This window comes from Hevea brasiliensis, chromosome 2 (assembly GCF_030052815.1).
Source record: "Hevea brasiliensis isolate MT/VB/25A 57/8 chromosome 2, ASM3005281v1, whole genome shotgun sequence".
In the NCBI taxonomy this organism is placed as follows: Eukaryota; Viridiplantae; Streptophyta; class Magnoliopsida; order Malpighiales; family Euphorbiaceae; genus Hevea; species Hevea brasiliensis.
In genome coordinates, this window is record NC_079494.1 from 9752653 (window position 1) to 9769227 (window position 16575).

The 16575-nt window shown below is 34.7% G+C and overlaps 1 long non-coding RNA gene across 1 annotated transcript; it reads left to right on the forward strand.

Moving 5' to 3' along the window:
• The first annotated feature begins 12990 nt into the window (after positions 1-12990).
• LOC131170506 (uncharacterized) lies at positions 12991-15428 on the forward strand. The gene is made up of 2 exons (XR_009141243.1): positions 12991-14667; positions 14882-15428. It is a non-coding gene; the product is annotated as an uncharacterized LOC131170506 (long non-coding RNA).
• The last annotated feature ends 1147 nt before the right edge of the window (positions 15429-16575 follow it).

A 16575-nucleotide genomic window follows, 5' to 3' on the forward strand; every position in this document is an offset into this window, starting at 1 on the left:
GAAAATGTCTTTGGGTGACCGGACCCCTCTTCTGCTGTCTTTCCCTTCTATTTTGTTCATTGATTCTGACCCTTTCCACTTTTGATGCTGCATCTACCAGTTTAGAAAAATCCATGATCTCCAGTGCTGTGATCATGACTTTGATGTTGTCATTGAGCCCTTTTTCAAACCGTCTGCACCTCTCTGCCTCTGTAGGGACTATCTCCCTCCCATACCGGCTCAGTCTGATAAACTCACGCTCATACTCAGCCACTGACAACTGTCTCTGTCTCAAATTGATAAATTCCCTTCTTCGCTCTTCTAAATACACTTTGCTAATATATTTCTTCCTGAACTCTGTGAGGAAGAATTTTCCAGGTGATCCGTTCAGGTTGCACCTCACTAGTTACTGTGTCCCACCACTGATATGCATCATCCTGAAGTAGGGACACAGCACCCACCAGGTTTTTCTCGGGGGTGCAATTTAGCTGTTTCAGCACTCTGATGGTTCTATCCAACTAGTTTTCTGCAGCCATGGGATCATCCTCCCTCTTCCCAAAGAAGTCCATAGCCCCATGCTTTCTCAATTTCTCCATATGAGATTTCTGTGGTGCTGGTGGAGGTTGTGGCTGTGGTTGTGGTGGTGGAATCGCCCCCATCATTTGCCGGTAAAACTCGGTCATTTGTTGAAATAGTGCAAACTAAGGTTGGGTAGGTGCCTCAGCTGCTGGTGGAGCAGATTCTACCCTGCCCCCAGATTCAGCCCTTGGTGGAGCACGACTCTCCACCTCTTCCTCAACTGCTCCTTGTGAAGCAGGATCCATATCCCATTCAAAATAAGAAAACAAACAGATCTGCATCAGTGTCACCTCAATACTTACAAATGCAATGCAATAGTATGCACTCTATCTAGGCTCAGAAACGCCTAAACCGATGCTCTGATATCACTAAATGTGACACCCCTTACCCGTCTACAGTGTAGCCGAGCAAGTTATATCACTCAGCGTGCCGGAGCACCAATTTATATTTCTATTACAATTTATCCCTTTTAATTCATTTATTTTCAATTTTGATAAATCTGAATTTATCCGCAAATTTTATAGAAAATCCGGCAGAGTGCCGGCTGTAAATTGAAAAAACAGTTCTTCTGAACCTGTTTAAAAACACTTCCAAAATAATTTCCAAATCCAAACTTCATTATACACATTCAAGTCAATCTCAAAATCTCAATCTCAAATCACAAGACTATTTTCAAAACCTTTCTGTTCACTTCATCACTTGAAGCATATTCACAAATAATTCTCAATATTGCATTTATCAACATACATAATGCAGAAAATCTCAATAATATGAAATTTCATATGCTTACATTAATACATAATTACAGGAGTTTATAGTTACAATCCAAACTAATACAAAATGCAAAAATACAAAAGGGCCACCTATAGTCCTAATGTCCTACCATATGTAGTGCAGATGTGAGGTAACTCTGGACCCTGAATGCAGCTCTGAAGGCTCACCCCATCTGATGTCTGCTGGGCTCCCCAGCTAGGTCTCCAGTACCTGCGCGTTGCAAAAGCGACGCGCTAAGCAATTCTGCTTAGTGGTGACAATATAAAATAAAATAAAATATAATAAAAATAAGTATGCAGAATGTATGTTTACATTTTTAGGTAGACTTAACTTCTGATATTATTTGCATTATTATTCGATTAAAATTTGGTAAGGTTTATTATCATTGCCTGAGTAACCCATACTAATTGACTGGACTGGATAAACGGGTAAACTGGCACTGGGTACTAAGTACCTCGGACCATCACACCATCGGTCACATTGTGTCTCCTTGTGCAATGTGAGCGACTAACAAGCTGTAATAATTATCAGGGTCAAAACCCAAGTATATTAACTCAATAACATAGCCAAAGGCTATTATGTCACAGAATGGCATGGGAAAGCCATGAAACACAGAATGGCATGAAGCCATATGCAGTACTACTAACAGAACCCTATTGGCATGCCAAGTTATCCAAACCAATCTTGTTAGGTATACTAGGGCATTTTACATTTTTAAGTTTTACAATTTTTGAATTTCAAGTTTTGGTGTTACTATTCACTTCATTAGTCAACCAACATGTTGACTTTTGCATAGACAATAGGTACATTGGTTTTAATACTCCCAACATACCACATTTTTCATTCAAAATTTGTTGGTATTGGTTGCCAATACCATTTCTAAGCTTAAAGTTAATTGAGCAGAAATTTCAGTTTTCATACCTTATTTTTACTGTTCCATTGGTCATTTTTGCAGTAGGAATTTGGCAAAATGATCAACATGAAAGTTGTTCCATATTTTATCTAGTTGAATTTCCTTTTTTGAATCACTCCATTTGGAGTTTTGTAGCTCAAGTTATGGTCCAAAAACCACAACTGGTCGGATTGAAATTTTTCTGGACTGACCATATCTACAGTGCAATGAACAGTGAATGCAACTCCCTTGTTGGATAGGTTCTGATCATAATTTGGGGTAGGTTTCTTCATGAAAGTTGTTGGTCTATATCTTATCTTGTTACTGGTAAAATGTCAGGTCAATTGGACCTTTCTACATTGAGTTATGGCCAAATGAACAATCACTGTTCATTTGGTCATTCTGCAGAAACAGACTGCAGGTCACCCGGATTATGGCAAGCTTTTGGTCCATTTGGTTTGGTTTTATGGGCATGGTTTCTTTACCAAAGTTGTGCCATTATGTGTCTAGTTTCATGTCCAATTGGCCTTGCACCAATTGAACCTCTACAATTCAAGTTATGGCTGCCCAAACCTACTGGACTCATGTCCAATTCTGCAGGTCACCTAGGGCAGCCACACCAAACCCAAATCCATCACTCAACACACTTCATTTTTTGTTTAAACAGAACTAAATGGTCACTAATTGACCATTAATACCCATTTTCATCATCACATGGTCAAAGTCTCATTTCTCCACCCCAAACCCTAACTCACACATTACCATTCATGCATTTTCATTGCATTTCTTCAATCCACTTATAAAATGCACATTAAGGGCAGCCATAATAACCTTTTAACTTCATTAAAATCATCACAAACAAACCCTAACCATGGCTGCCAAAAATTTAGGGTTTACATACAATTGGTATTCAACAATTTTTCTTTGTAATTTACACTCATTTATACTTACTCAACATAAATTTGAAGAGAAACATAAGTTTAAGTCACTAACCTCTTAGGGAGTTAATCTAAAGCTTGTAAGAACTCTTTCTTTTTAATTCTTTTTGCTCCCAAAAGAATCTACAAGATGCAAGAACACTTTTTTGTGTTGGGAGTTTAGGGTTTAGTTGGGTAGAAGTTGGTGAAATCAAGCTTGAAAAAGTTTGAAAATGGTGGCTATGGTGGAGGCTTACGGCAAGGAAGAAAGAAGAAATGAGAAATCTAGTTTTTCTCTCATTTTTTAGCCCATTTGTCTCTTTTAAATAAAGTTATGCCATGTGTCAACATTGGGTTAGGTGGGAGAACTTTAATGACATCAATGTCATAAGTCCATTTTCCTTCATTTTCTCTTTATTTCTTGTCTATTTAATTGCAATTAAATTTTTAACAACATTTATTCATATTTTATGTTATATAAATTATTTATTTAACTGGACAAGTTGGTCAAAAATCATCTCTAAAGACGAAATGATCAAAATGCCCTCCGTTTGGCTTAACGGGCCAAAATTGTCTGTACCAATTGAAAAATTTTTTTAAGTATTTTCTTGGCATTCTAATGCCATAAGAACCTCAATAACCCTTCTCTGGAGTGTAACACCCCATTGCATAGCCTGGTATATTTCACTGTTCCGGTGACCGGTGTCGGTCCGGACAATTAATGGGATTAGGGCCACACTTAAGACAATTTGAGAAGCCATAAACATAAATAATTAGTAATGTTTAATTAGTTAACTATAAATAAGAAAAACAGAACATAAGAGGTTAAATGAGTCGAGAGTCACAGCGATGAGTGACCTCCTCGGGAATGACTGCGAAGTCATTTTAAACTCAAATTTCGAACCGTAAAAAGTGACGCTGCTGTCCTTAGGACCCTTATGAACACAGTGAAAAAGAGAAAATCACGAAAAAGGACTATTAAGCCAGTCAAATAATTAGGTCAGGGAGCCGGAAGAAATATGGAATTAATTGCAAACCGGGATGAACCGGTGAGGGGCAATTTGGTCAATTGACCCGAGAGCTGACTCCTGACCTAACTGTCAAATAAAAATGGAGAAAAGAAAATTTCGGAATCAAGAATTAAATTAAAGAACTAATAAAAAAATAGAAAAAAAAAGGAAAAGAAAGAAGTTAGAAAAGTCAAAGGTGATGTCATAAAAGAATTAATTACATGAATTATTAAATTTGGATTTAGTGGTCTTCCATAAGCAAAATAAAAAGAAAAGAAATTGGTTTTTTTTTTCTTCATTCCCGTCAACCCTCATTTCCTCTCTCATTTCTCTCATTTTCTTAACCTCCTCCATTGAAGCTCACTAAAAAGCTTCTTAAACCCAAGATTTGAGCCATAAAATTTATAAGTTTCTTAATTAAAGCTTGTAGTTGAGTCTTGTTAAGAAGATTGGGAAAAGAAAATTTTCAAAAAAGCTTGAAGAAACAAGAAGTTGGAAAGCTCCATTTGAGGTAAGCTCTCTTCCTTAATTTTGATTGAATTATAAGTATAGAAGTAAGATGAAAGTGGCTAGAAATACATGAAAACATGCAAAATCATGCCTATCTATAACCCTAGGAATTTTGGCCAGCAGCAAACTAATGTTGAAATGGGTAATTTTGATACAAATAATGAAGTGGTTAAGTGTAAGTGAGGGTATGAGTACTAAAAATGCAATTAGAATTCAACAAGTGAGTAAGATGAATGAGATTAGGGTTTGAATGTTAGGGTTTTGAGGCAAAATTTTGGAGAAATGCATAAATGATATCTTTGACCAATTGTGGACTGAAAAATGGTCAATAATGACCAAAAGAGATGTGTGGGAATTGTTGGAATGAGAACCAAATTCGTAGGTCCAATGGTCATGCTGCTGGCAGCATGACCAAACCCACTTTGAAGGACCAAAACTCAAATTTTACAAGTCCAATTGATATGCCACCAATTGGAGATGAAAATAGACATAAAAGAGCACAATTTTCATTAAGGAACCATGGCCAAAAACTGACCAAAACTTGGTGAAACAATTGACCAAAGTGAAATGATAGCAGGCTGCCACTGCACTAAACTGACCAAATGAACAGTAACTGTTCATTTGGTCATAACTCGAGTTAGACAGGTCAAATTGACCTGAAATTTGGCCAGGGGTTAGAGGGCATATAGATCTAAAACTTTCATGAAGAACATCACCCCAAATTATGCCATTAACCCATTCAAATTATTGAGCAAAGTTAGGTTACTAAACCTGCAACTCTGCAGAATTTTCATTGAGCAGCAATGTTTGGATGGCTATAATTCCCTCTAGAAAACTCGGATTTAGGCGATTCTTGAACCAATGGAAACCTAAGACATAGTAGAACATTTCATATGAAGAAAGTGAGACCAAATTATGAACTTAACTTGATCAAATTATTGACCAAAGTTGGATCAAAATCTGCCAGAACCCAAAATTGCAGCATGAACAGTGCACGTGAACAGTAAACTTATTTTGGCCATAACTTGAGCTACAAAACTCAGATTGAGCTGATCCAAAAATGAGAATACACTTAAGACAATAAGGAACATTTTTTATGAAGGAAGTTTTGTTGAATTCTAACAGTAGATCGACCAATGGAATAGTGCAACTTCGGAGAACCAAAACCGAAAATTGGCAATTTTGCCAAAATGACCTAAGCTTTAAACAAATGACCAAAACTAACAAGTTTGGTGACCAAAATGTGGTATGTGGGTGAAGTTGGAGTTCTCATACCTATTAAGCCTTAGAAAGTCAATAATTTGACTTGAATGGTGCAGTGAATAGTAACCCGAAACACAAAATTTCGAGAACGTCGAATTTAACACGTTAGAGCTAGGTAAATGTGAAGTTAAGTTTATTTTGAATTTATTTTAAGTTTTAGTACTGAAACATTGGAAAATTTCGTGTTTCAGTGGAAAAGAATACCGGGACAGAACCGGAGGAGTCGAGTCAAGGCCAACAGGTGACTCGTTTGAGGTTTGTGCACAGGTGACTCGTTTGAGGTTTGTGCACAACATATACTTTTATAATCATCTTTTGCATATCGTTTTGAATAATATGAAATATTGGATTATGGCATTCTTATGATGTTTGATCTAAATTGTTGAAAGTTATTATGTATATTTGAAAAGACAATGTTTAGCAAATTGTTAAGATAAGTTTTGAAACCACAGTGTCATGACCACATATTTGAACACCTCACTAGCACGACTAGTGGGGGTAATTAGTTTCGAATTTTGATTCCTTCTCTGGAGAAGTGTTGAGGTGTGCCAGTAGAAGAGGATGTGAATGGATATCCATATATTTGAGCTAGCTAGCCTTGTGATATGATTTCTCTTTAGCCTCTGGCTATTGAGATTCATGTGATTTCTCTTTAGCCTCTGGCTATTGAGATTCTATTTGTTTCGAATGGCGTGATCTAACTGTGGGTTTTATGAAATGTGTTTTGATACTTTGAAATGAACTTGGTTTACATGTAAAATCTTACAATGCATGATTGTATTTAATTTTCATGTTTAGCCAAATTTTGAATGAATGTGCTTTAAGTTTTGCATAAAGATTATTTTAGTATATTGTGCACCATCGAAGTCCTAGTACTCAATGACTTTTATTGCCGCATACGAGAGACTAGAGGAGCAGTGAAATTTCTTGAGGTGTGTGAAGACATCACTTGAAGCCTTCGGGTATAATTTATACCCTAATCAGAATACTTCTTTTGATGTATATATTGCACATAAATGTATGGACATATAAAAATGGGTCTTGAGCAGCTTGTACACAAATTTGTATGAAGTTTGTAATAAAGTTTAGTTTGTGTTTCTTTTGATATAAATTTGTAAGGTTGTGTATAAATTGTTTTGTTTTTAATGAAATATGAATGATATTGATTGACAGTATTTTGAGAAATTGATTGAGTTTGATTGTGAAACCGAAGTAGTGGTTGAGAAAAACTTTTAGAAGTGCTTTTTAACAGGTATTCGAAGAACGGTTTTCTCAAAATACAGAGAAAACTCTGTCAAAATTTTTATAAAATTTGCGGAAAACTAAAATGGCCAAAAATATTAATTAGTTTTAATTTCAACTAAATGTTTTAAATACTTATTAGAAATGCTCACCACTTGTCAAAGATAAGAAAATTGTTTTAAAATCCCTTGTAGGGTACTTAATGAGTTATCGGTAGGTGAAGTTCGGTAGTTCATTAGGTATTCTACGGGATCATGTTATGCCTTACAGAGGGGTAAGGTGTGACATGGAGTCCCAGAAATTATTTTATAATTTTTCCCCTGAGTCTAGGGCTCCTAGTTGCGAGAACCGCAACTTCTCACTAGGTTACCCATCGCTAGGGCATCGGCTCATTTAACTTGGTTGCATTTTATTTCTAAAATTTTTTACTAAATTTTTCTTATTAATATTTGAGTTAATTATGGTTTCTCACTTTAGTTTAAATATTTTTTCGGACGTTCTAGCTATCCGGACCGATACTGGTCACTAGAACAGTAGACTATACGGACTAGCTAAAGTGAGGATGTTACATAACATTTGTGTAAAAATTCTAATTTGTCATCCATTTAGGAATGTCATATGTGGACATTGTCTCTCCAACTCGTTCCATCTCATCCACGACTCATAAACGGTCTCATCTTCTCTCGGTTGAAAAGCAGTCATTTGATTCCTTAACTCTTGAGTTTTTCCAGGTGGAAAGTATTGGGCAATAAATGCATCAATGAGCTATTCCAAATTTTTGATTGAATTAAGAGGTAGAGAATTAAGCCAATCCAAGGCTCTATCCTTTAAAGAGAATGGAAATAATTTCAGCCTTACTGCATCATCAAACACTATAGGTTGCTTTTGCATATCACAGATCATAACAAATTTCTTAAGATGATTATGTAGATTTTCTGAAGGATGACCCCCAATTTGAGAATTCTAAATCATTTGAAGCATCCCAAAATCTATCTTATATCTGTTTGCATCAATTCTTGATCTTATTATGCTTTCTCTCAAATCATCACAATGAGGGAATGCATGATCCATCATACTTCCCGTAGGCATATTAGCATTGATAACTTCTTCCCCATGAGCTTCTTCCATATTGTTCTGATTATTTACACCATTACCATCACCACCAATTCTAACTCTTTCCTCAGCCATTTCTATTTCAACTTTAGCTACTCTTAAAGCTTCTTTTCTTTTTTAGGTTTCTTTCTTGTTGACTCCATAAAACTTCTCAATTTTAAGATTGTATAAGAGAGATGTGTCACTTGTGCTTTTAGCTCTTCTTATAAAAGATTAAAAAGTACCTAAAAAGAACAACAAAAACTCAAAGTGAAAAGATAATATAAAAATAAAATCTATGGACAACTAAAATAATCAACAATTTAATCTTAAGCAAACAACTCCCTAGCATTGGTGCCAAAAACTTGATATGGCCCAACCGCAAGTGTACGAATAGTTCAAGTAGTATAGAAAAGATATCGTTCCCTTAAAGAGTTATGTTGTAAATTTAATTTTTGATATAAAAATATACTAATCTAAACTAAATTTAGACTAACAATTAATTAAATGAAAAGATTGAGGATTGAAATGTATATTTGCAAATTTAATAAAAAGATTGCTTGAGTAGAAAATTTTACTAAAATTATGAGAAATAAATTGAGCTAAATAAAATATGGCAAGAATAAAGGTATTAAAACTTAAAAACAATTAATAATCAACAATGGTAAAAGGTGATTCCAGAGTTTAGAGGTTCATATTTAAGCTATTTTAGGATTTTGCTTGGTTGGTAAAACATGTGAAAAATTATGTGTTTCAAGGAGATCAATTCCCAAATCCTTTAAAAACTCTTTCGAGTGAGACAAAGAGTACCTTGATTAATTAAATCCTATTTTCGCAAAGTTTAAGATTAACCAAGACCTATTAAGTTCTTTAATCAATCTATTAACCATCTTAATCTTTAGTCTATTTACAGATCTAAGTTAATTAAATCTGATTCCTTGATTGGGTATCACTGGGGTTTCTCCTTTCGATACTTTAACCAAGGATTAAGAACATAACTTAATGGGATCCTACACTAACCATATCATTAGGCACACAAGAAATGGATAAAACTTTATAATAACCATAAAATATGGAATAATCAGTTCAAATCCACAAAATATATTAAATATTATATACCTAACTCTAGAATCTTAAAAGAACTACCACTACTCATGTTTAATATAAATATTCTAGCAAAAAAAGAAGTAAAAGATGGAAAGAAAACTAAAACTGAAGAAACCCAATGAAAGAAGTGCAGAAAATGGTAGAGAAAAAGAAGAATCCAAGCTCCAAACTAAATGAATGAAGTTGACAGCTCCTTTTTCTCCCTCTTTCCAAATCTTTCTTCTTAAAGCAAAAATCAGGTAATAATGCTTTTATATCGTCTGACATAAACCCTAAAATGGACTAAAAATGGTGTGTAGTGAGGTCATACACGTGTGATAAGATTTGCTCCTTCAGCCAATTAATAAGAAATTGCATAGCCGGAACTGTGCCCACTCAACGTCTTATGCACAGTAAGAACTCCAGAAAATAAGTAAAGATAATTTGCATGGCCATGCAAGTCCTTGCGCACATTTTGGTAAGCTTAAGAGAATTTCAATGAAGGAGCATAAGCTATGTAGAAGGTTATGTACATTTCGACAGACTTGTAATATTTTTCCAATCTCTCACATAAGATAGTACATAATCTATGCACTAGGCTATTCAACTTTCGGCAATTTAAGAATTTCTTTCATTTTATCTACAAAACAAAAATAAAATTATAAATTAATCCAAAATTAATAATTATAAAAAATTAATTAAATAACTAATGAAATTATTTATAAATTAATTAAATAACTAATGAAATTAATTAAAAATGACTAATAAATGAATAAAATGACTATAAAATTTAAGCTAAATGACTACATGAAATGCATGTATCAAAGCCCATATGAAATACTATTTTCTGCCAAACCAAATTATTGCCACCTCCGTGTTTTTGGCTGTCTCTGTTATGCCTCTATCTTAACTCGTTCCAAAGACAAATTTTATGAAAGAGCCATCCCTTGTGTTTTCTTGGGTTATCCCTATGGGTACAAAGGATATAAACTCTATAATTTGTAAACCCACCAAACCTTCATTTTAAGGGATATAGTTTTTCACGAACGCATCTTTCCCTTTAAACATGTATCTCATTCTTATTCGTTTCTCTCAACAACTTTTTCTAATATACCGATACCGTTACCCATTCTTGATGAAGGTACCTCATCCCCAGATCTTGTTCTTCCCTCCCCACATAATCCACAAGAAGCACCTACTTCTGATTTGCCTATTTCAAATGATCAGCCTATCGAACCTGAACCAACCATTGACATACTTCCTTCCTCTACCATTCCTACTGCCACATGACCCATGAGGCAAAGGAAAATACCAGCTCACTTACGTGACTTTCAAATTGATCTTCCTGGACATAATATAGGTCTTTCCTCTATCTCTTCTTGTACAGCTTCATTAAGTATTTCTTATCCTCTTTCTCATTTTGTTTCTTATAATAAGTTTTCCTCACATCACATATCTTTCTTAGTGGCCATCTCAAAACGCTATGAACCCTCTACCTATAAACAGGCTATTCGGCATTCTCAATGGCAAAAGGCCATGAAACAAGAACTAGAAGCTTTAAAACAGAATCACACTTGGACATTGCAGGAATTACCACCTGCTGAGACAGCCATCGAATGTAAATGCGTGTACAAGATAAAATATAATTCTGATGGATCCTTTGGGTGCTATAAGGCGTGTCTTGTGGTGAAGGGATACACTCAAGTCAAAGGCTTAGATTACACGGAAAATTTTGTTCCAGCAGTTAAACTCAACCGTGCGTGTCTTACTTTCCATTGCAGCTGCTGAAAATTGAGTCCCCCTCCAACTTGATGTACATAATGCCTTCATTCACGGTGAGTTAAATGAAGAAGTATACATGACACCATCACCTGGGTATCTAGCACATGGTGATAAACGTGTTTGTCGACTTCATCGTTCCCTATATGGATTGAAGCAAGCTTCACGACAGTGGTTCGCTAAATTCTCTACAGCAATTCTTCATTATGGTTTTCAACAATCTCAAGCTGATAATTCTTTGTTTATATACCAGAAGGTTCCTTCTTCTGTCGCAATTCTAGTACATGTTGATAATGTTATTGTTGCTATTAATGATACTTTACAGTTGCAAGCAGTCTGGGAATATTTATGTGCTTGGTTTCCTATAAAAGATTTGGGAAGTCTCAAGTATTCTTTAGGGATTGAGGTTGCTTGAAGTACTAATGGTATTGTTCTTTCGAAATGTAAGTATACTTTGGATATCCTTCAAGAAGCCGGTCTTACTGCCTCTCGACGAGTCCGCTTCCCTATTGAACAACATCATAAATTAGCCTTGGATGATAGTGCTCCTCCCACTGATCCTGGTGCTTACAGACGTTTAGTAGGCAGACTCATTTATCTCGCGATTACCAGACCAGATATTTGTGACCCGGTTCATGTTTTGTCGCAGTTCATGAGTCAACCAAGACAGGGACATTGGCCAGCTGCTATTCGTGTTCTGCGTTATCTAAAAAGTATGCCTGGTCAGGGCCTTTTTCTTTCTTCACGCAGCAACCTTACCCTCACAGCATATTCTGATTCGGATTGGGCCAGTTGTCCGCTTACTGTTCGCTCCATTACAGGTTATTTTATATTTCTTGGTGCTTCCCCAATCTCTTGGAAGAGCCAGAAACAAACTGCAGTCTCACGTTCCTCTGCAGAAGCAAACTATCGCTCCATGGCTCATACTGCATGCGAACTCATATGGCTTCGTCAAGTACTTCATGACCTCATTGTTGCATCTTCACAACCCATTTCCCTTTACTGTGACAATCAAGCTATCAAATACATTACAAACAACCCAGTCTACCACGAATGCACCAAACATATTGAAATTGACTGCCATTTCATCCGCGAGTGCATTCAGCGATGCCTGATAACTTGCCGTTATATTTCATCTCATCGACAGCTTGCTGATATTTTTACCAAAAGCTCTTGGTGTCCAACAGTTTCAGTTTTTGGTGAGCAAGTTGGGCATTCGTGACCTCCATGCTCCAACTTGAGGGGCGTATTATCAGCATATGGCGCAAATTGCGCCTCCAAATCAGCAATCATATCAGTTTTGCAGCATATCAGCAATCTTCATATCAGTTTTGCAGATTTATTGGAATTCCATTATCTGTTAGTATATTCTTAGGCTATAATCTGTTAACATAATTATAGAGTAGACTTCAATTGTACAGATTTTATTTTCTTTTCAGTTTCATCTTGTACTATAAATCTTTCATATGCAATAGAGAAAAACATAAGAAAGTGCCAAGTTTAACACTTGGTTTGGTCTTCTGCGACTCCTTTCCTTGTCTTAGAACTATGCCAAGTTTCTCCCTTTTCCCCTATTACTGCTTTTGCGTAATTAACCCTACCTCACCGACGTGCAACAGCTGTGAATTGAATTTTCTTCTGGTTTAGCAATCTCACAAGTTCAGTTCTTCTGGGTCCAATCTGAATTTACTTTTGCCTAATGACTTTGTTTTGATATTGATTTTCACCGTCTTTCCTCTTTTCTTCTCAAAATATTTTTTTTTTCTTTCTAATTTCATATTTTTAGTAACAATTCATGTTTATGACGAGTTTTATTATGAGAACACTTTTTGCTGTAGTTAAATGTGAATCCTCTGTTGCTGCAGCAGTTGGTTATGCCTGCAACCCTCTTGAGGAGTTCTTAGAGGCAGATAGAAGCTAAGATGAGGACAAATCTGCATGGTATAATACTCTTTATTTTTTTAACTATTACTCATTTCTTAGTACTATCTACTCACATTCTTGAATAGATTTACATTAGGTTCAAAGGAATGAGAACAGGATTATTGTTAAATTTCAGGTTTGTTTTCTATTTCCTTTGGTAATTACATAGCTTCTTTAGTGGAACTCATTTAGTATGTTGTGTTATTTTTGTAATTGGCTATGGTATAATGTGATTCAATGAATTTACAAAAAGCTGTGCTCTTTATATCTGAAGATGTATTAGATTTTTTTTTTTTTTTTTTTTTTTTTTTTTTTTGTGTTTTCGGCGGAAGAAGATGTATTAGATTTTAGCATTTATATTCAAAATCCCTTGAGGAATTCTTATAGAGATTGACAAGAATCTATTAACACAGTAGTAGAAGGTATTTCTGATAATAAGTGTAAGTCTTGCCCAGTATTTTGATATTGTGATCTTTCTTCTTTCTCTCTTAATCTCTTTTGACACTTTGGTGTCTCAAGCCAATAGATCAGGTGTGTTTCTCTCTTTAATTTGATGATGTTGTGTGGAAAACAATGTACAGTGCACATGTCTTTTTGGTTCGATTACTTTGAAACTAACTGTACCTTTCCTTTTAGCTTCAGAGAAAGTGGACATTGTTGCTGAAAACAAGGTAAGTTAATTGGTTTTAGTCCTAAATTGTTATTATTTTAGGTTGTACTTAATCATTTTTTTGTTTTTTTTTTTTTTTTTTTTTTGGTTAGAACTTTGATTAGGACTATTGTTGAAGATAGTCATCTAGTGTATTTTTTTTTCCAGTTATTTTTCTTTTGTTTGCTATTGACATCTAGAGTTTTCATTAGTTATATGATTATTATATAAGTTCAGAATTATGTCCATACCTTCTTCCATTCTTAACTTGTTTCTTTCCTGAATCTTTTTTTTTTTAATCTGGCTTCTTTAAATTGTCACTACTAATTTCAATTTTTCCATGGCATGCTTTCACGTGATTTTCTAGCATGAAATTTTTATGAGACCATGGAACTATGCTAGTTTCAAAGAGCAGGGCGCACTTATGAAATGGAATAGGTAGCTGAAACAAAGAATTATGATTTGGTAATTGCTAATATAATTTTGAATCCTCTCTTGGAATTGGCAAATCATATTGTTTCTTATGCTAAACTTGGAGCAGCTGTTGGCTTGTCTAGTATTCTATCTGAGCAGGTATGATCCATAATGGCTAGATATAGTCAGTTTCAGTCTTTATGTCTATTCAAATATTTTCTTGCAATTTAGAGTTAAGGGAAAAGAAAGCTAGCTCTAAGAAAATCTTTAGCAGCGCATCTCTCTGTCTCTCTCTCTTTTCAAGTGCACTGCTCCAAACTTCAAATTCCTGTTAGCCATTATCAAATATCTGATAACTTGTATGTCAATGACCTGAGCAACAAAGGCCTGTTCAGCCTCTTACCTAAGAGCTTTCTTGAACTAGCACCGATTCTTGGTCTCATGAATTAGCACCAATTTTTGAACTAATAAGCCGCTAATAAAGAGCAGAATGGGCAGACTGTTTCTTGTTCTTTGAATTCCAACGACGGTGTCAGTCAATTATCATCCATGCAAAAGGTTAGTGCTAATCAAAATGATTTTTCTTCATGTAGGGATCCTTTACTAATTAAGAAGAGATATTTTACATGTCTATGAGCCATTTATTACCAATATACCGTTTTGGTTCCTCTTGAGAACAATCTGGATGGAAAGTGGCATATAATGATATTGCTTAATGTATCGCACTTGATTAATACATTCCTTTGCTTAAAATTTCCTGCTTCTATTGTAGGCTTGGAATTCTCAATATAAGTGGAAATGGATAAGAAAAATAGTAGAAAATTCTTGAGGTTTGACTAATTATACACTTTGTCCTCCCTACACTCATTGTTTCCTATATTTTCAGGAGCTGCTAATGTCCTTTTAAAGGGTAAAATGCAAATCAGCTCATTATATCTTATTCTGAATTTAGTCCTTGAAGTTCCAAGATGCTTATGATCCTTATTTAGTTTTTTATTAGCGATATTCTTTGAAATTGTTGCATGTGGGATGTCTGTTAAGTCATCTCTGCAAGGGGGTTATACACAACCCAGGTGCAGTCAAAACAAGGAAACAAATGCGATAAACTGCTGAAAAATTGAAGCCACTGATGAAGAGCATCCAAAGCTCAAGAAGTAGAAATGCTTACACACTTGTACTCAAATCTATTTAAACTCTTCTTCCCTTGTTTGTCAAGTAGAAATCAGAAAACGATCATCTTTTAGCTGCAGGTTTTTTATGTACATGTAGAAGGTTGGTTATTTACTTGTTAAAAAGCAAGCTGTGGACTCTTATTTTAATATTTGGCTATCTAGCACTTGCAAAAGTCCATGTGCTTCAAGTTTAATAATTTACTTATGAGCCATTTGGCTAGGGTTATGTGGAGACAAGCTCATATTTATCGGGGGAAGCCATTTTTACTGGGTGCTATTTTTTTCAAACGCTAGTTTACATCTTAATAAGATCTGATTTGCTGTTTCTAGATATCAGAACCTTTTGTTTGCTGTTTCTTTGAGAAATTAATCTTCTTCCCTATTACTTGGATAGTACATTATTTCATGTGATAAACTTTATGCCAGAATTGAAATGGTTAATAACTGTCTCATGTGATGCAGATATCCGAAAAAATATAAGTGAGTGGACATTTGAGCTATTAAGAACTGGGCTCTTACAAGGCCTTGTGTATCTATATGGCCATGATCCTTCAGCAATTCATAAGCCTGAAGTGCGACAACATCTTTGTCAATTGTCAATGGCCATCTTGGAATGGGAATTGGAAGACCTTCAAATATGTGTGTGTGTGTCTATATATATATATATATATATATATATTTTTTTTTTTTTTTTTTTTTTTTTTTTTTTTTTTTTTGTTCAGTGGTAAGGAATTTAATATTTTCTTGTTAAATTCTTTATATTAATTTTTACAAATTCATTACAATTTTATAATATCAAGAATAAATGCAAATTAGTATGAAAAATTTGTGACAATTTTTTTTTTATTTGGAGCAAATATAGATGATGAAATTTTTTTTTCATTAATTTAGTTTTTAGTGGGGAAAATTTTCATTATTAGTGGGGAATAATATTTCACCACTAAAAATTGTTTTCTGTACATAAATTTATTTCGCTACTGAAAGTTGTCTTTTTCGTCGCGAAAGTTTATTTTGCCAGTAAAATTTATTTTTTTGCATTGAGATTTTATTTCGGCATCAAAACCTTTTGTGACAAATTTTTTTGTGGTGAACTAGTGGCAATTTTAATTTTCACCACTTGCAAATTTTCGACCCGCAAAAGGCCTGTTCTATTGTAGTGTGTGTGTGCGCGTATATATATATATAATCTATGTTTTCTAGGATTATCTCTGAGAGATGCAATGAACATTTCCACCGTACGTGCTTGGCCTATTGAAAGGCCACTTGCTCTTCCAAATGCACTTGATTTAAAATT